This window comes from Oncorhynchus clarkii, chromosome 32 (genome assembly GCF_045791955.1).
Source record: "Oncorhynchus clarkii lewisi isolate Uvic-CL-2024 chromosome 32, UVic_Ocla_1.0, whole genome shotgun sequence".
Taxonomy (NCBI): domain Eukaryota; kingdom Metazoa; phylum Chordata; class Actinopteri; order Salmoniformes; family Salmonidae; genus Oncorhynchus; species Oncorhynchus clarkii.
The window spans coordinates 7,984,240-8,004,784 of NC_092178.1; the positions used below are offsets into that span (position 1 = coordinate 7,984,240).

Genomic DNA, 20,545 nt, shown 5'->3' on the forward strand with positions numbered 1-20,545 from the left:
TGAAGGAGTGGGGATGGGTGAGAGGAAGAGGTGTAAAGGGGGGGAATGGGATAAAGGGAGTGGGTAGGTTGAGCGGGAGAGAGAGGGAGAGAGCTAGAGATTGAGGTATATCGATTACATACGGCACCCCGCAACAACAAAAAATTACATTCAAGTGCTATTTGTATGTTAAACTGCACCGTGGGATTGAGAGGGTCATTGATTCATTTCACACTAGTTTACACTCAACGACACCAAAAAAACAGGAGAGCCCAGAGACAGAGAGACAAGGTGAGGCTCGTCCCAAGGACACCTGGATTTGTCCTCCGAAAAATAATTTCCCCGGGGAGAGAAACAACATTTTTGGAGTCCCAAAAAGCACCCTATTCCCTACATAGTGCACTACTATTGACCAAAGTGCAAACTATTTTCCTACCTGAAAGCAGGGACCACATTTCCTCACCAAACAGTCAATCTCCTGTCTTTGATCCAAGCCTAACAAATGGCGTTGGGGGTCTTTCTTCATTTTAATTCTCAACATACAGTCAATGAAAAATAGATATTCAATTTAAACGACAATGGTTGCGGGTTAAATCGATCATTAATCATTTGGTTGTTTGGGAGAGGGAATCCACCGTTGGGAGGAAACCTGCAGCAGACAGTTGTGTATGCCAAATGGCACCCTATTCCATATATAGTGCACTACTTTCGACCAGAACCCTATGTGCCCTGGTCAAAAGTAGTGCACTACGTAGAGAACGGGGTGCCATTTGGGACGTCTGTGACTACAGCATTGGATAGGGCACTGGATCAAATCACTAATATTTCACCTAACAGGCCAAAACAGTAGGCTCACTGGGAATCTATTCTGGCGAGAGCACAGAGAGATACATTACCTCAAAATGATTATGCAGCGGAACCTGATTTTGTTTGATTTGTCAAATCATACAAATGGAGATAGCTGTGGTCCCGAGGCAGCAGATTTCCCCTCGCTTAACCACAGTCAGTGTTGCCCTACTACTGTGGCCTATAATCACAGAGCGTTACCGAGAGGCAGTCCCAAATGGCATCCTATTCCCTATATAGTGCACTACTTCTGACCAGAATCCTATGGTCCCCCTATGCGCCCTGGTTAAAAGTAGTGCACTATGTAGAGAATAGGGTTCCATTTGGGATGTAGAGAGAGAAGTCAATGATCCTCTTGCTCTATCTGGTGTATTAATTGATTGCTTTCCACAGTAAAGCCCCCCCTCATGTCCACATTAAAACCATTCCACATGAAAGACACGCTTTCCACAGTAAAGCCCCCCCTCATGTCCACATTAAAACCATTCCACATGAAAGACACGCTTTCCACAGTAAAGCCCCTCCTCATGTCCACATTAAAACCATTCCACGTGAAAGACACGCTTTCCACAGTAAAGCCCCTCCTCATGTCCATATGAAAACCATTCCACGTGAAAGACAAAAAACCATTGTGACATTATTGGGCCGAATTATGAGCAAGGACAAGAGTTCAACTGACTGCTAGACTTTGTCCCAAATGACACCCTATTCCCTGCACCTACACAGTGCCCTACGGACACTAGTCAAAAGTAGTTCAATATATAGGGAATACGGTGGCATTTGGGACACAACCAAGGCTAGCATACTCGTCATTGCGCCGGGTTTCATTTGGCGCGCTGGTTATTAGTAAGAACTCCAAATACCAGTTGGAAGAGCGAAAACCAGCCAGGTTTGTTGAGTCAGTGGTGTGTTTGGGGCTTGTTGAGTCAGTGGTGTGTTTGGGGCTTGTTGAGTCAGGGGTGTGTTTGGGGCTTGTTGAGTCAGTGGTGTGTTTGGGGCTTGTTGAGTCAGTGGTGTGTTTGGAGCTTGTTGAGTCAGTGGTGTGTTTGGGGCTTGTTGAGTCAGTGGTGTGTTTGGGGCTTGTTGAGTCAGTGGTGTGTTTGGGGCTTGTTGAGTCAGTGGTGTGTTTGGGGCTTGTTGAGTCAGTGGTGTGTTTGGGGCTTGTTGAGTCAGTGGTGTGTTTGGGGCTTGTTGAGTCAGTGGTGTGTTTGGGGATTGTTGAGTCAGTGGTGTGTTTGGGGTTGTTGAGTCAGTGGTGTGTTTGGGGCTTGTTGAGTCAGTGGTATGTTTGGGGCTTGTTGAGTCAGTGGTGTGCTTGGGGCTTGTTGAGTCCATGGTGTGTTTGGGGCTTGTTGAGTCAGTGGTGTGTTTGGGGTTGTTGAGTCAGTGGTGTGTTTGGGCTTGTTGAGTCAGTGGTGTGCTTGGGGCTTATTGAGTCAGTGGTGTGTTTGGGGCTTGTTGAGTCAGTGGTGTGCTTGGGGCTTATTGAGTCAGTGGTGTGTTTGGGGCTTGTTGAGTCAGTGGTGTGTTTGGGGCTTGTTGAGTCAGTGATGTGTTTGGGGCTTGTTGAGTCAGTGATGTGCTTGGGGCTTGTTGAGTCCATGGTGTGTTTGGGGCTTGTTGAGTCAGTGGTGTGTTTGGGGTTGTTGAGTCAGTGGTGTGTTTGGGGTTGTTGAGTCAGGGGTGTGTTTGGGTTTTGTTTGGGACTAGTTGAGTCAGTGGTGTGTTTGGGGCTTGTTAAATCAGTGGTGTGTTTGGGTTTTATTTGGGACTTGTTGAGTCAGCGGCGTGTTTGGGGCTTATGCGTCCCTGCTGGTGCCACTCCCTAGATTCCATCGAGACCATCAGCAGAATGTTTTATCCTCCTACTGAGGGCTGCTCGCCCTCCTACAGACCCAGGGGAGGCCGTGCAAGGGGCTTCCGTTCTATGAACTATGCAGCTGGGACCAAACGCATGAAATTGAGCTCACCCGACAACACACAAGCATTGGCTACAGTCTTATTTTCAACTGTATAGGATGGAGCTCCACTGCTTGCCTGAGTGAAGGGCAGAGACAGAGAGAGAGAGACAGCGAGAGACACAGGCACTATCGTTGACTTTCAGGAATTTTTAGAATGCTCTGAATGTTAATAAGAATCCTACAAGCAGCTGTTAAATATTTGGATGAAGTATCAGCGGCATCGTAAAGACTCATCTGGACGGGAACGGCACGATTATTTTCCTTCGCTGAGAGCGGCGTAGACTTTCCATTATTCGTATGAATTGGCTAGAGAAGAACCCTTTATAAATATAGAATCCCATTCATTCTCTGATGTAGACTATTTGAAAATGGCTTGACAGTGCAGGAGGCCTTTAAATATATCAGATGATTTTATAGGGGGTCACAAAAGTCAATAAAAAACAAACCGCCTATAAACCGTCTTTAAATGTTGCTGTCAGACGGGCTATGATGAATGTCATGGAGGCCTAGCTGAGAGGGAGAGAGGGAATGAGAGAGAGAGAGAGAATGAGAGAGAGAGAGAAAGAGGGGCTATGATCAAATGAAATAACATTTTATTTGTCACATGCTTTGTAAACAACAGGTGGAGACTGAAGTCTCATTCACATTTCCCGTAAGCACTCCATTATGTTGTGCCAGATGTCATGCATTTCAATGGGAATGTCCACAACGGCGTGGAAACGAAACGCCCCCAACCTTGCGGTTGAAGGATCCGTTGCGAGACGAACGCTGCATACTTATACATTTTCCAAACTTTGCGCCGTCTATATGAGTACTTATCCCTGTCCTAGCTAGTGACATCTAGCCTCTCCATATCCTTATCCCTGTCCTAGCTAGTGACATCTAGCCTCTCCATATCCTTATCCCTGTCCTAGCTAGTGACATCTATCCATATCCTTATCCTTGTCCTAGCTAGTGACATCTAGCCTCTCCATATCCTTATCCCTGTCCTAGCTAGTGACATCTAGCCTCTCCATATCTTTGTCCCTGTCCTAGCTAGTGACATCGAGCCTCTCCATATCCTTATCCCTGTCCTAGCTAGTGACATCTAGCCTCTCCATATCCTTATCCCTGTCCTAGCTAGTGACATCTATCCATATCCTTATCCCTGTCCTAGCTAGTGACATCTAGCCTCTCCATATCCTTATCCCTGTCCTAGCTAGTGACATCTAGCCTCTCCATATCCTTATCCCTGTCCTAGCTAGTGACATATTGGCTATCCATATCCTTATCCCTTCCCTAGCTAGTGACATCTAGCCTCTCCATATCCTTATCCCTGTCCTAGCTAGTGACATCTAGCCTCTCCATATCCTTATCCCTGTCCTAGCTAGTGACATCTAGCCTCTCCATATCCTTATCCCTGTCCTAGCTAGTGACATCTATTCATATCCTTATCCCTGTCCTAGCTAGTGACATCTAGCCTCTCCATATCCTTATCCCTGTCCTAGCTAGTGACATCTAGCCTCTCCATATCTTTATCCCTGTCCTAGCTAGTGACATCTAGCCTCTCCATATCCTTATCCCTGTCCTAGCTAGTGACATCTAGCCTCTCCATATCCTTATCCCTGTCCTAGCTAGTGACATCTAGCCTCTCCATATCCTTATCCCTGTCCTAGCTAGTGACATCTAGCCTCTCCATAGCCTTATCCCTGTCCTAGCTAGTGACATCTAGCCTCTCCATATCCTTATCCCTGTCCTAGCTAGTGACATCTATCCATATCCTTATCCCTGTCCTAGCTAGTGACATCTAGCCTCTCCATATCCTTATCCCTGTCCTAGCTAGTGACATCTAGCCTCTCCATATCCTTATCCCTGTCCTAGCTAGTGACATCTTGGCTATCCATATCCTTATCCCTTCCCTAGCTAGTGACATCTAGCCTCTCCATATCCTTATCCCTGTCCTAGCTAGTGACATCTAGGCTATAAATATCCTTATCCCTGCCCTAGCTAGTGACATCTATCCATATCCTTATCCCTGTCATAGCTGGTGACATCTAGCCTCTCCATATCCTTATCCCTGTCCTAGCTAGTGACATCTTGGCTATCCATATCCTTATCCCTGCCCTAGCTAGTGACATCTAGCCTCTCCATATCCTTATCCCTGTCCTAGCTAGTGACATCTAGCCTCTCCATATCCTTATCCCTGTCCTAGCTAGTGACATGTATTCATATCCTTATCCCTGTCCTGGCTAGTGACATCTAGGCTATCCATATCCTTATCCCTGCATTAGCTAGTGACATCTATCCCTATCCTTATCCCTGTCCTAGCTAGTGACATCTATCCATATCCTTATCCTTATCCTAGTGACATCTATCCGCATCCTTATCCCTGTGCTAGCTAGTGACATCTAGGCTCTCCATATCTTTATCCCTGTCCTAGCTAGTGACATCTAGGCTCTCCATATCCTTATCCCTGTCCTAGCGAGTGACATCTAGGCTCTCCATATCCTTATCCCTGTCCTAGCTAGTGGCATCTAGGCTCTCCATATCCTTATCCCTGCCCTAGCTAGTGACATCTAGGCTCTCCATATCCTTATCCCTGCCCTAGCTAGTGACATCTAGGCTCTCCATATCCTTATCCCTGCCCTAGCTAGTGACATCTAGGCTCTCCATATCCTTATCCCTGTCCTAGCTAGTGACATCTAGGCTCTCCATATCCTTATCCCTGTCCTAGCTAGTGACATCTAGGCTCTCCATATCCTTATCCCTGTCCTAGCTAGTGGCATCTAGGCTCTCCATATCCTTATCCCTGCCCTAGCTAGTGACATCTAGGCTCTCCATATCCTTATCCCTGCCCTAGCTAGTGACATCTAGGCTCTCCATATCCTTATCCCTGCCCTAGCTAGTGACATCTAGGCTCTCCATATCCTTATCCCTGCCCTAGCTAGTGGCATCTAGGCTCTCCATATCCTTATCCATGTCCTAGATAGTGACATCTAGGCTCTCCATATCCTTATGCCTGTCCTAGCTAGTGACATCTAGGCTCTCCATATCCTTATCCCTGTCCTAGCTAGTGACATCTAGGCTCTCCATATCCTTATCCCTGTCCTAGCTAGTGGCATCTAGGCTCTCCATATCCTTATCCCTGTCCTAGCTAGTGGCATCTAGGCTCTCCATATCCTTATCCCTGCCCTAGCTAGTGACATCTAGGCTCTCCATATCCTTATCCCTGCACTAGCTAGTGACATCTAGGCTCTCCATATCCTTATCCATGTCCTAGATAGTGACATCTAGGCTCTCCATATCCTTATGCCTGCCCTAGCTAGTGACATCTAGGCTCTCCATATCCTTATCCATGTCCTTGATAGTGACATCTAGGCTCTCCATATCCTTATGCCTGCCCTAGCTAGTGACATCTATCCGCATCCTTATCCCTGTCCTAGCTAGTGACATCTAGGCTCTCCATATCTTTATCCCTGTCCTAGCTAGTGACATCTAGGCTCTCCATATCCTTATCCCTGTCCTAGCTAGTGACATCTAGGCTCTCCATATCCTTATCCCTGTCCTAGCTAGTGGCATCTAGGCTCTCCATATCTTTATCCCTGCCCTAGCTAGTGACATCTAGGCTCTCCATATCCTTATCCCTGCCCTAGCTAGTGACATCTAGGCTCTACATATCCTTATCCCTGCCTTAGCTAGTGTCATCTAGGCTCTCCATATCCTTATCCCTGTCCTAGCTAGTGACATCTAGGCTCTCCATATCCTTATCCCTGCCCTAGCTAGTGACATCTATCCGTATCCTTATCCGTGTCCTAGCTAGTGACATCTAGGCTCTCCATATCCTTATCCCTGTCCTAGCTAGTGACATCTAGGCTCTCCAAATCCTTATCCCTGTCCTAGCTAATGGCATCTAGGCTCCCCATATCCTTATCCCTGCCCTAGCTAGTGACATCTAGGCTCTCCATATCCTTATCCCTGCGCTAGCTAGTGACATCTAGGCTCTCCATATCCTTATCCCTGCCCTAGCTAGTGACATCTAGGCTCTCCATTTCCTTAACCATGTCCTAGATAGTGACATCTAGGCTCTCCATATCCTTATGCCTGCCCTAGCTAGTGACATCTATCCGCATCCTTATCCCTGTCCTAGCTAGAGACATCTAGGCTCTCCATATCTTTATCCCTGTCCTAGCTAGTGACATATAGGCTCTCCATATCCTTATCCCTGTCCTAGCTAGTGACATCTAGGCTCTCCATATCCTTATCCTTGTCCTAGCTAGTGGCATCTAGGCTCCCCATATCCTTATCCCTGCCCTAGCTAGTGACATCTAGGCTCTCCATATCCTTATCCCTGTCCTATCTAGTGGCATCTAGGCTCTCCATATCCTTATCCCTGCCCTAGCTAGTGACATCTAGGCTCTCCATATCCTTATCCCTGCCCTAGCTAGTGACATCTAGGCTCTCCATATCCTTATCCCTGCCCTAGCTAGTGACATCTAGGCTCTCCATATCCTTATCCCTGCACTAGCTAGTGACATCTAGGCTCTCCATATCCTTATCCATGTCCTAGATAGTGACATCTAGGCTCTCCATATCCTTATGCCTGCCCTAGCTAGTGACATCTAGACTCTCCATATCCTTATCCCTGCCCTAGCTAGTGACATCTAGCCTCTCCATATCCTTATCCCTGTCCTAGCTAGTGACATGTATTCATATCCTTATCCCTGTCCTGGCTAGTGACATCTAGGCTATCCATATCCTTATCCCTGCATTAGCTAGTGACATCTATCCCTATCCTTATCCCTGTCCTAGCTAGTGACATCTATCCATATCCTTATCCTTATCCTAGTGACATCTATCCGCATCCTTATCCCTGTGCTAGCTAGTGACATCTAGGCTCTCCATATCTTTATCCCTGTCCTAGCTAGTGACATCTAGGCTCTCCATATCCTTATCCCTGTCCTAGCGAGTGACATCTAGGCTCTCCATATCCTTATCCCTGTCCTAGCTAGTGACATCTAGGCTCTCCATATCCTTATCCCTGTCCTAGCTAGTGGCATCTAGGCTCTCCATATCCTTATCCCTGCCCTAGCTAGTGACATCTAGGCTCTCCATATCCTTATCCCTGCACTAGCTAGTGACATCTAGGCTCTCCATATCCTTATCCATGTCCTAGATAGTGACATCTAGGCTCTCCATATCCTTATGCCTGCCCTAGCTAGTGACATCTAGGCTCTCCATATCCTTATCCATGTCCTTGATAGTGACATCTAGGCTCTCCATATCCTTATGCCTGCCCTAGCTAGTGACATCTATCCGCATCCTTATCCCTGTCCTAGCTAGTGACATCTAGGCTCTCCATATCTTTATCCCTGTCCTAGCTAGTGACATCTAGGCTCTCCATATCCTTATCCCTGTCCTAGCTAGTGACATCTAGGCTCTCCATATCCTTATCCCTGTCCTAGCTAGTGGCATCTAGGCTCTCCATATCTTTATCCCTGCCCTAGCTAGTGACATCTAGGCTCTCCATATCCTTATCCCTGCCCTAGCTAGTGACATCTAGGCTCTACATATCCTTATCCCTGCCTTAGCTAGTGTCATCTAGGCTCTCCATATCCTTATCCCTGTCCTAGCTAGTGACATCTAGGCTCTCCATATCCTTATCCCTGCCCTAGCTAGTGACATCTATCCGTATCCTTATCCGTGTCCTAGCTAGTGACATCTAGGCTCTCCATATCCTTATCCCTGTCCTAGCTAGTGACATCTAGGCTCTCCAAATCCTTATCCCTGTCCTAGCTAATGGCATCTAGGCTCCCCATATCCTTATCCCTGCCCTAGCTAGTGACATCTAGGCTCTCCATATCCTTATGCCTGCGCTAGCTAGTGACATCTAGGCTCTCCATATCCTTATCCCTGCCCTAGCTAGTGACATCTAGGCTCTCCATTTCCTTAACCATGTCCTAGATAGTGACATCTAGGCTCTCCATATCCTTATGCCTGCCCTAGCTAGTGACATCTATCCGCATCCTTATCCCTGTCCTAGCTAGAGACATCTAGGCTCTCCATATCTTTATCCCTGTCCTAGCTAGTGACATATAGGCTCTCCATATCCTTATCCCTGTCCTAGCTAGTGACATCTAGGCTCTCCATATCCTTATCCTTGTCCTAGCTAGTGGCATCTAGGCTCCCCATATCCTTATCCCTGCCCTAGCTAGTGACATCTAGGCTCTCCATATCCTTATCCCTGTCCTATCTAGTGGCATCTAGGCTCTCCATATCCTTATCCCTGCCCTAGCTAGTGACATCTAGGCTCTCCATATCCTTATCCCTGCCCTAGCTAGTGACATCTAGGCTCTCCATATCCTTATCCCTGCCCTAGCTAGTGACATCTAGGCTCTCCATATCCTTATCCCTGCACTAGCTAGTGACATCTAGGCTCTCCATATCCTTATCCATGTCCTAGATAGTGACATCTAGGCTCTCCATATCCTTATGCCTGCCCTAGCTAGTGACATCTAGACTCTCCATATCCTTATCCCTGCCCTAGCTAGTGACATCTAGCCTCTCCATATCCTTATCCCTGTCCTAGCTAGTGACATGTATTCATATCCTTATCCCTGTCCTGGCTAGTGACATCTAGGCTATCCATATCCTTATCCCTGCATTAGCTAGTGACATCTATCCCTATCCTTATCCCTGTCCTAGCTAGTGACATCTATCCATATCCTTATCCTTATCCTAGTGACATCTATCCGCATCCTTATCCCTGTGCTAGCTAGTGACATCTAGGCTCTCCATATCTTTATCCCTGTCCTAGCGAGTGACATCTAGGCTCTCCATATCCTTATCCCTGTCCTAGCGAGTGACATCTAGGCTCTCCATATCCTTATCCCTGTCCTAGCTAGTGGCATCTAGGCTCTCCATATCCTTATCCCTGCCCTAGCTAGTGACATCTAGGCTCTCCATATCCTTATCCCTGCCCTAGCTAGTGACATCTAGGCTCTCCATATCCTTATCCCTGCCCTAGCTAGTGACATCTAGGCTCTCCATATCCTTATCCCTGTCCTAGCTAGTGACATCTAGGCTCTCCATATCCTTATCCCTGTCCTAGCTAGTGGCATCTAGGCTCTCCATATCCTTATCCCTGTCCTAGCTAGTGGCATCTAGGCTCTCCATATCCTTATCCCTGCCCTAGCTAGTGACATCTAGGCTCTCCATATCCTTATCCCTGCCCTAGCTAGTGACATCTAGGCTCTCCATATCCTTATCCCTGCCCTAGCTAGTGACATCTAGGCTCTCCATATCCTTATCCCTGCCCTAGCTAGTGGCATCTAGGCTCTCCATATCCTTATCCATGTCCTAGATAGTGACATCTAGGCTCTCCATATCCTTATGCCTGTCCTAGCTAGTGACATCTAGGCTCTCCATATCCTTATCCCTGTCCTAGCTAGTGACATCTAGGCTCTCCATATCCTTATCCCTGTCCTAGCTAGTGGCATCTAGGCTCTCCATATCCTTATCCCTGTCCTAGCTAGTGGCATCTAGGCTCTCCATATCCTTATCCCTGCCCTAGCTAGTGACATCTAGGCTCTCCATATCCTTATCCCTGCACTAGCTAGTGACATCTAGGCTCTCCATATCCTTATCCATGTCCTAGATAGTGACATCTAGGCTCTCCATATCCTTATGCCTGCCCTAGCTAGTGACATCTACGCCATATCCTTATCCATGTCCTTGATAGTGACATCTAGGCTCTCCATATCCTTATGCCTGCCCTAGCTAGTGACATCTATCCGCATCCTTATCCCTGTCCTAGCTATCCATGTCCTTGATAGTGACATCTAGGCTCTCCATATCCTTATGCCTGCCCTAGCTAGTGACATCTATCCGCATCCTTATCCCTGTCCTAGCTAGTGACATCTAGGCTCTCCATATCTTTATCCCTGTCCTAGCTAGTGACATCTAGGCTCTCCATATCCTTATCCCTGTCCTAGCTAGTGACATCTAGGCTCTCCATATCCTTATCCCTGTCCTAGCTAGTGGCATCTAGGCTCTCCATATCTTTATCCCTGCCCTAGCTAGTGACATCTAGGCTCTCCATATCCTTATCCCTGCCCTAGCTAGTGACATCTAGGCTCTACATATCCTTATCCCTGCCTTAGCTAGTGTCATCTAGGCTCTCCATATCCTTATCCCTGTCCTAGCTAGTGACATCTAGGCTCTCCATATCCTTATCCCTGCCCTAGCTAGTGACATCTATCCGTATCCTTATCCGTGTCCTAGCTAGTGACATCTAGGCTCTCCATATCCTTATCCCTGTCCTAGCTAGTGACATCTAGGCTCTCCAAATCCTTATCCCTGTCCTAGCTAATGGCATCTAGGCTCCCCATATCCTTATCCCTGCCCTAGCTAGTGACATCTAGGCTCTCCATATCCTTATCCCTGCGCTAGCTAGTGACATCTAGGCTCTCCATATCCTTATCCCTGCCCTAGCTAGTGACATCTAGGCTCTCCATTTCCTTAACCATGTCCTAGATAGTGACATCTAGGCTCTCCATATCCTTATGCCTGCCCTAGCTAGTGACATCTATCCGCATCCTTATCCCTGTCCTAGCTAGAGACATCTAGGCTCTCCATATCTTTATCCCTGTCCTAGCTAGTGACATATAGGCTCTCCATATCCTTATCCCTGTCCTAGCTAGTGACATCTAGGCTCTCCATATCCTTATCCTTGTCCTAGCTAGTGGCATCTAGGCTCCCCATATCCTTATCCCTGCCCTAGCTAGTGACATCTAGGCTCCCTTATAGCTAGTGACATCTAGGCTCTCCATATCCTTATCCCTGTCCTATCTAGTGGCATCTAGGCTCTCCATATCCTTATCCCTGCCCTAGCTAGTGACATCTAGGCTCTCCATATCCTTATCCCTGCCCTAGCTAGTGACATCTAGGCTCTCCATATCCTTATCCCTGCCCTAGCTAGTGACATCTAGGCTCTCCATATCCTTATCCCTGCACTAGCTAGTGACATCTAGGCTCTCCATATCCTTATCCATGTCCTAGATAGTGACATCTAGGCTCTCCATATCCTTATGCCTGCCCTAGCTAGTGACATCTAGACTCTCCATATCCTTATCCCTGCCCTAGCTAGTGACATCTAGGCTCTCCATATCCTTATCCCTGCCCTAGCTAGTGGCATCTAGGCTCTCCATATCCTTATCCCTGCCCTAGCTAGTGACATCTAGGCTCTCCATATCCTTATCCCTGCCCTAGCTAGTGACATCTAGGCTCTCCATATCCTTATCCCTGCCCTAGCTAGTGGCATCTAGGCTCTCCATATCCTTATCCATGTCCTAGATAGTGACATCTAGGCTCTCCATATCCTTATGCCTGTCCTAGCTAGTGACATCTAGGCTCTCCATATCCTTATCCCTGTCCTAGCTAGTGGCATCTAGGCTCTCCATATCCTTATCCCTGCCCTAGCTAGTGACATCTAGGCTCTCCATATCCTTATCCCTGCCCTAGCTAGTGACATCTAGGCTCTCCATATCCTTATCCCTGCCCTAGCTAGTGACATCTAGGCTCTCCATATCCTTATCCATGTCCTAGATAGTGACATCTAGGCTCTCCATATCCTTATGCCTGCCCTAGCTAGTGACATCTATCCGCATCCTTATCCCTGTGCTAGCTAGTGACATCTAGGCTCTCCATATCTTTATCCCTGTCCTAGCTAGTGACATCTAGGCTCTCCATATCCTTATCCCTGTCCTAGCTAGTGACATCTAGGCTCTCCATATCCTTATCCCTGTCCTAGCTAGTGGCATCTAGGCTCTCCATATCCTTATCCCTGCCCTAGCTAGTGACATCTAGGCTCTCCATATCCTTATCCCTGCCCTAGCTAGTGACATCTAGGCTCTCCATATCCTTATCCCTGCCCTAGCTAGTGACATCTAGGCTCTCCATATCCTTATCCCTGTCCTAGCTAGTGACATCTAGGCTCTCCATATCCTTATCCCTGTCCTAACTAGTGACATCTAGGCTCTCCATATCCTTATCCCTGTCCTAGCTAGTGGCATCTAGGCTCTCCATATCCTTATCCCTGCCCTAGCTAGTGACATCTAGGCTCTCCATATCCTTATCCCTGCCCTAGCTAGTGACATCTAGGCTCTCCATATCCTTATCCCTGCCCTAGCTAGTGACATCTAGGCTCTCCATATCCTTATCCCTGCCCTAGCTAGTGGCATCTAGGCTCTCCATATCCTTATCCATGTCCTAGATAGTGACATCTAGGCTCTCCATATCCTTATGCCTGTCCTAGCTAGTGACATCTAGGCTCTCCATATCCTTATCCCTGTCCTAGCTAGTGACATCTAGGCTCTCCATATCCTTATCCCTGTCCTAGCTAGTGGCATCTAGGCTCTCCATATCCTTATCCCTGTCCTAGCTAGTGGCATCTAGGCTCTCCATATCCTTATCCCTGCCCTAGCTAGTGACATCTAGGCTCTCCATATCCTTATCCCTGCACTAGCTAGTGACATCTAGGCTCTCCATATCCTTATCCATGTCCTAGATAGTGACATCTAGGCTCTCCATATCCTTATGCCTGCCCTAGCTAGTGACATCTAGGCTCTCCATATCCTTATCCATGTCCTAGATAGTGACATCTAGGCTCTCCATATCCTTATGCCTGCCCTAGCTAGTGACATCTATCCGCATCCTTATCCCTGTCCTAGCTAGTGACATCTAGGCTCTCCATATCTTTATCCCTGTCCTAGCTAGTGACATCTAGGCTCTCCATATCCTTATCCCTGTCCTAGCTAGTGACATCTAGGCTCTCCATATCCTTATCCCTGTCCTAGCTAGTGGCATCTAGGCTCTCCATATCCTTATCCCTGCCCTAGCTAGTGACATCTAGGCTCTCCATATCCTTATCCCTGCCCTAGCTAGTGACATCTAGGCTCTACATATCCTTATCCCTGCCTTAGCTAGTGTCATCTAGGCTCTCCATATCCTTATCCCTGTCCTAGCTAGTGACATCTAGGCTCTCCATATCCTTATCCCTGCCCTAGCTAGTGACATCTATCCGTATCCTTATCCGTGTCCTAGCTAGTGACATCTAGGCTCTCCATATCCTTATCCCTGTCCTAGCTAGTGACATCTAGGCTCTCCAAATCCTTATCCCTGTCCTAGCTAATGGCATCTAGGCTCCCCATATCCTTATCCCTGCCCTAGCTAGTGACATCTAGGCTCTCCATATCCTTATCCCTGCGCTAGCTAGTGACATCTAGGCTCTCCATATCCTTATCCCTGCCCTAGCTAGTGACATCTAGGCTCTCTATTTCCTTAACCATGTCCTAGATAGTGACATCTAGGCTCTCCATATCCTTATGCCTGCCCTAGCTAGTGACATCTATCCGCATCCTTATCCCTGTCCTAGCTAGAGACATCTAGGCTCTCCATATCTTTATCCCTGTCCTAGCTAGTGACATATAGGCTCTCCATATCCTTATCCCTGTCCTAGCTAGTGACATCTAGGCTCTCCATATCCTTATCCTTGTCCTAGCTAGTGGCATCTAGGCTCCCCATATCGTTATCCCTGCCCTAGCTAGTGACATCTAGGCTCTCCATATCCTTATCCCTGTCCTATCTAGTGGCATCTAGGCTCTCCATATCCTTATCCCTGCCCTAGCTAGTGACATCTAGGCTCTCCATATCCTTATCCCTGCCCTAGCTAGTGACATCTAGGCTCTCCATATCCTTATCCCTGCCCTAGCTAGTGACATCTAGGCTCTCCATATCCTTATCCCTGCACTAGCTAGTGACATCTAGGCTCTCCATATCCTTATCCATGTCCTAGATAGTGACATCTAGGCTCTCCATATCCTTATGCCTGCCCTAGCTAGTGACATCTAGGCTCTCCATATCCTTATCCCTGCCCTAGCTAGTGACATCTAGGCTCTCCATATCCTTATCCCTGTCCTATCTAGTGGCATCTAGGCTCTCCATATCCTTATCCCTGCCCTAGCTAGTGACATCTAGGCTCTCCATATCCTTATCCCTGCCCTAGCTAGTGACATCTAGGCTCTCCATATCCTTATCCCTGCCCTAGCTAGTGACATCTAGGCTCTCCATATCCTTATCCCTGCACTAGCTAGTGACATCTAGGCTCTCCATATCCTTATCCATGTCCTAGATAGTGACATCTAGGCTCTCCATATCCTTATGCCTGCCCTAGCTAGTGACATCTAGGCTCTCCATATCCTTATCCATGTCCTAGATAGTGACATCTAGGCTCTCCATATCCTTATGCCTGCCCTAGCTAGTGACATCTATCCGCATCCTTATCCCTGTCCTAGCTAGTGACATCTAGGCTCTCCATATCTTTATCCCTGTCCTAGCTAGTGACATCTAGGCTCTCCATATCCTTATCCCTGTCCCAGCTAGTGACATCTAGGCTCTCCATATCCTTATCCCTGTCCTAGCTAGTGGCATCTAGGCTCTCCATATCCTTATCCCTGCCCTAGCTAGTGACATCTAGGCTCTCCATATCCTTATCCCTGCCCTAGCTAGTGACATCTAGGCTCTCCATATCCTTATCCCTGCCCTAGCTAGTGACATCTAGGCTCTCCATATCCTTATCCCTGCCCTAGCTAGTGACATCTAGGCTCTCCATATCCTTATCCCTGCACTAGCTAGTGACATCTAGGCTCTCCATATCCTTATCCATGTCCTAGATAGTGACATCTAGGCTCTCCATATCCTTATGCCTGCCCTAGCTAGTGACATCTAGGCTCTCCATATCCTTATCCATGTCCTAGATAGTGACATCTAGGCTCTCCATATCCTTATGCCTGCCCTAGCTAGTGACATCTATCCGCATCCTTATCCCTGTCCTAGCTAGTGACATCTAGGCTCTCCATATCTTTATCCCTGTCCTAGCTAGTGACATCTAGGCTCTCCATATCCTTATCCCTGTCCTAGCTAGTGACATCTAGGCTCTCCATATCCTTATCCCTGTCCTAGCTAGTGGCATCTAGGCTCTCCATATCCTTATCCCTGCCCTAGCTAGTGACATCTAGGCTCTCCATATCCTTATCCCTGCCCTAGCTAGTGACATCTAGGCTCTCCATATCCTTATCCCTGCCCTAGCTAGTGACATCTAGGCTCTCCATATCCTTATCCCTGCCCTAGCTAGTGGCATCTAGGCTCTCCATATCCTTATCCATGTCCTAGATAGTGACATCTAGGCTCTCCATATCCTTATGCCTGTCCTAGCTAGTGACATCTAGGCTCTCCATATCCTTATCCCTGTCCTAGCTAGTGACATCTAGGCTCTCCATATCCTTATCCCTGTCCTAGCTAGTGGCATCTAGGCTCTCCATATCCTTATCCCTGCCCTAGCTAGTGACATCTAGGCTCTCCATATCCTTATCCCTGCCCTAGCTAGTGACATCTAGGCTCTCCATATCCTTATCCCTGCCCTAGCTAGTGACATCTAGGCTCTCCATATCCTTATCCCTGCCCTAGCTAGTGGCATCTAGGCTCTCCATATCCTTATCCATGTCCTAGATAGTGACATCTAGGCTCTCCATATCCTTATGCCTGTCCTAGCTAGTGACATCTAGGCTCTCCATATCCTTATCCCTATCCTAGCTAGTGGCCCTAGCTAGTGACATCTATCCATATCCTTATCCCTGTCCTAGCTAGTGACATCTAGGCTCTCCATATCCTTATCCCTGCCCTAGCTAGTGACAGCTATCTGTATCCTTATCCCTAGCCTAGCTAGTGACATCTAGGCTCTCCATATCCTTATCCCTGTCCTAGCTAGTGACATCTATCCATATTCTTATCCCTGCCCTAGCTAGTGACATCTATCTGTATCCTTATCCCTGCCCTAGCTAGTGACATCTAGGCTCTCCATATCCTTATCCCTGCCCTAGCTAGTGACATCTATCCGTATCCTTATCCTAGCTAGTGACATCTATCCATATTCTTATACCTGCTCTAGCTAGTGACATCTATCCGTATCCTTATCCCTGCCCTAGCTAGTGACATCTAGGCTCTTCATATCCTTATCCCTGTCCTAGCTAGTGACATCTATCCATATCCTTATCCCTGTCCTAGCTAGTGACATCTAGGCTCTCCATATCCTTATCCCTGCCCTAGCTAGTGACATCTAGGCTCTCCATATCCTTATCCCTGCCCTAGCTAGTGACATCTAGGCTCTCCATATCCTTATCCCTGCCCTAGCTAGTGACATCTAGGCTCTACATATCCTTATCCCTGCCTTAGCTAGTGTCATCTAGGCTCTCCATATCCTTATCCCTGTCCTAGCTAGTGACATCTAGGCTCTCCATATCCTTATCCCTGCCCTAGCTAGTGACATCTATCCGTATCCTTATCCGTGTCCTAGCTAGTGACATCTAGGCTCTCCATATCCTTATCCCTGCCCTAGCTAGTGACATCTAGGCTCTCCATATCCTTATCCCTGCCCTAGCTAGTGACATCTAGGCTCTCCATATCCTTATCCATGTCCTAGATAGTGACATCTAGGATCTCCATATCCTTATGCCTGCCCTAGCTAGTGACATCTATCCGCATCCTTATCCCTGTGCTAGCTAGTGACATCTAGGCTCTCCATATCTTTATCCCTGTCCTAGCTAGTGACATCTAGGCTCTCCATATCCTTATCCCTGTCCTAGCTAGTGACATCTAGGCTCTCCATATCCTTATCCCTGTCCTAGCTAGTGGCATCTAGGCTCTCCATATCCTTATCCCTGCCCTAGCTAGTGACATCTAGGCTCTCCATATCCTTATCCCTGCCCTAGCTAGTGACATCTAGGCTCTCCATATCCTTATCCCTGCCCTAGCTAGTGACATCTAGGCTCTCCATATCCTTATCCCTGCACTAGCTAGTGACATCTAGGCTCTCCATATCCTTATCCATGTCCTAGCTAGTGGCATCTAGGCTCTCCATATCCTTATCCCTGCCCTAGCTAGTGACATCTAGGCTCTCCATATCCTTATCCCTGCACTAGCTAGTGACATCTAGGCTCTCCATATCCTTATCCATGTCCTAGATAGTGACATCTAGGCTCTCCATATCCTTATGCCTGCCCTAGCTAGTGACATCTAGGCTCTCCATATCCTTATCCATGTCCTAGATAGTGACATCTAGGCTCTCCATATCCTTATGCCTGCCCTAGCTAGTGACATCTATCCGCATCCTTATCCCTGTCCTAGCTAGTGACATCTAGGCTCTCCATATCTTTATCCCTGTCCTAGCTAGTGACATCTAGGCTCTCCATATCCTTATCCCTGTCCTAGCTAGTGACATCTAGGCTCTCCATATCCTTATCCCTGTCCTAGCTAGTGGCATCTAGGCTCTCCATATCCTTATCCCTGCCCTAGCTAGTGACATCTAGGCTCTCCATATCCTTATCCCTGCCCTAGCTAGTGACATCTAGGCTCTCCATATCCTTATCCCTGCCCTAGCTAGTGACATCTAGGCTCTCCATATCCTTATCCCTGCCCTAGCTAGTGACATCTAGGCTCTCCATATCCTTATCCCTGCACTAGCTAGTGACATCTAGGCTCTCCATATCCTTATCCATGTCCTAGATAGTGACATCTAGGCTCTCCATATCCTTATGCCTGCCCTAGCTAGTGACATCTAGGCTCTCCATATCCTTATCCATGTCCTAGATAGTGACATCTAGGCTCTCCATATCCTTATGCCTGCCCTAGCTAGTGACATCTATCCGCATCCTTATCCCTGTCCTAGCTAGTGACATCTAGGCTCTCCATATCTTTATCCCTGTCCTAGCTAGTGACATCTAGGCTCTCCATATCCTTATCCCTGTCCTAGCTAGTGACATCTAGGCTCTCCATATCCTTATCCCTGTCCTAGCTAGTGGCATCTAGGCTCTCCATATCCTTATCCCTGCCCTAGCTAGTGACATCTAGGCTCTCCATATCCTTATCCCTGCCCTAGCTAGTGACATCTAGGCTCTCCATATCCTTATCCCTGCCCTAGCTAGTGACATCTAGGCTCTCCATATCCTTATCCCTGCCCTAGCTAGTGGCATCTAGGCTCTCCATATCCTTATCCATGTCCTAGATAGTGACATCTAGGCTCTCCATATCCTTATGCCTGTCCTAGCTAGTGACATCTAGGCTCTCCATATCCTTATCCCTGTCCTAGCTAGTGACATCTAGGCTCTCCATATCCTTATCCCTGTCCTAGCTAGTGGCATCTAGGCTCTCCATATCCTTATCCCTGCCCTAGCTAGTGACATCTAGGCTCTCCATATCCTTATCCCTGCCCTAGCTAGTGACATCTAGGCTCTCCATATCCTTATCCCTGCCCTAGCTAGTGACATCTAGGCTCTCCATATCCTTATCCCTGCCCTAGCTAGTGGCATCTAGGCTCTCCATATCCTTATCCATGTCCTAGATAGTGACATCTAGGCTCTCCATATCCTTATGCCTGTCCTAGCTAGTGACATCTAGGCTCTCCATATCCTTATCCCTATCCTAGCTAGTGGCCCTAGCTAGTGACATCTATCCATATCCTTATCCCTGTCCTAGCTAGTGACATCTAGGCTCTCCATATCCTTATCCCTGCCCTAGCTAGTGACAGCTATCTGTATCCTTATCCCTAGCCTAGCTAGTGACATCTAGGCTCTCCATATCCTTATCCCTGTCCTAGCTAGTGACATCTATCCATATTCTTATCCCTGCCCTAGCTAGTGACATCTATCTGTATCCTTATCCCTGCCCTAGCTAGTGACATCTAGGCTCTCCATATCCTTATCCATGTCCTAGATAGTGACATCTAGGCTCTCCATATCCTTATGCCTGCCCTAGCTAGTGACATCTAGGCTCTCCATATCCTTATCCATGTCCTAGATAGTGACATCTAGGCTCTCCATATCCTTATGCCTGCCCTAGCTAGTGACATCTATCCGCATCCTTATCCCTGTCCTAGCTAGTGACATCTAGGCTCTCCATATCTTTATCCCTGTCCTAGCTAGTGACATCTAGGCTCTCCATATCCTTATCCCTGTCCTAGCTAGTGACATCTAGGCTCTCCATATCCTTATCCCTGTCCTAGCTAGTGGCATCTAGGCTCTCCATATCCTTATCCCTGCCCTAGCTAGTGACATCTAGGCTCTCCATATCCTTATCCCTGCCCTAGCTAGTGACATCTAGGCTCTCCATATCCTTATCCCTGCCCTAGCTAGTGACATCTAGGCTCTCCATATCCTTATCCCTGCCCTAGCTAGTGACATCTAGGCTCTCCATATCCTTATCCCTGCACTAGCTAGTGACATCTAGGCTCTCCATATCCTTATCCATGTCCTAGATAGTGACATCTAGGCTCTCCATATCCTTATGCCTGCCCTAGCTAGTGACATCTAGGCTCTCCATATCCTTATCCATGTCCTAGATAGTGACATCTAGGCTCTCCATATCCTTATGCCTGCCCTAGCTAGTGACATCTATCCGCATCCTTATCCCTGTCCTAGCTAGTGACATCTAGGCTCTCCATATCTTTATCCCTGTCCTAGCTAGTGACATCTAGGCTCTCCATATCCTTATCCCTGTCCTAGCTAGTGACATCTAGGCTCTCCATATCCTTATCCCTGTCCTAGCTAGTGGCATCTAGGCTCTCCATATCCTTATCCCTGCCCTAGCTAGTGACATCTAGGCTCTCCATATCCTTATCCCTGCCCTAGCTAGTGACATCTAGGCTCTCCATATCCTTATCCCTGCCCTAGCTA

At 47.6% G+C, this 20,545-nt stretch overlaps 1 protein-coding gene across 1 annotated transcript in view; it reads right to left on the reverse strand.

Annotated features, from left to right (window-relative positions):
- Positions 1–20,545, reverse strand: part of LOC139392147 (gamma-aminobutyric acid type B receptor subunit 1-like) — a 157,448-nt gene that overhangs the window by 110,239 nt on the left and 26,664 nt on the right. The window lies entirely within an intron of this gene.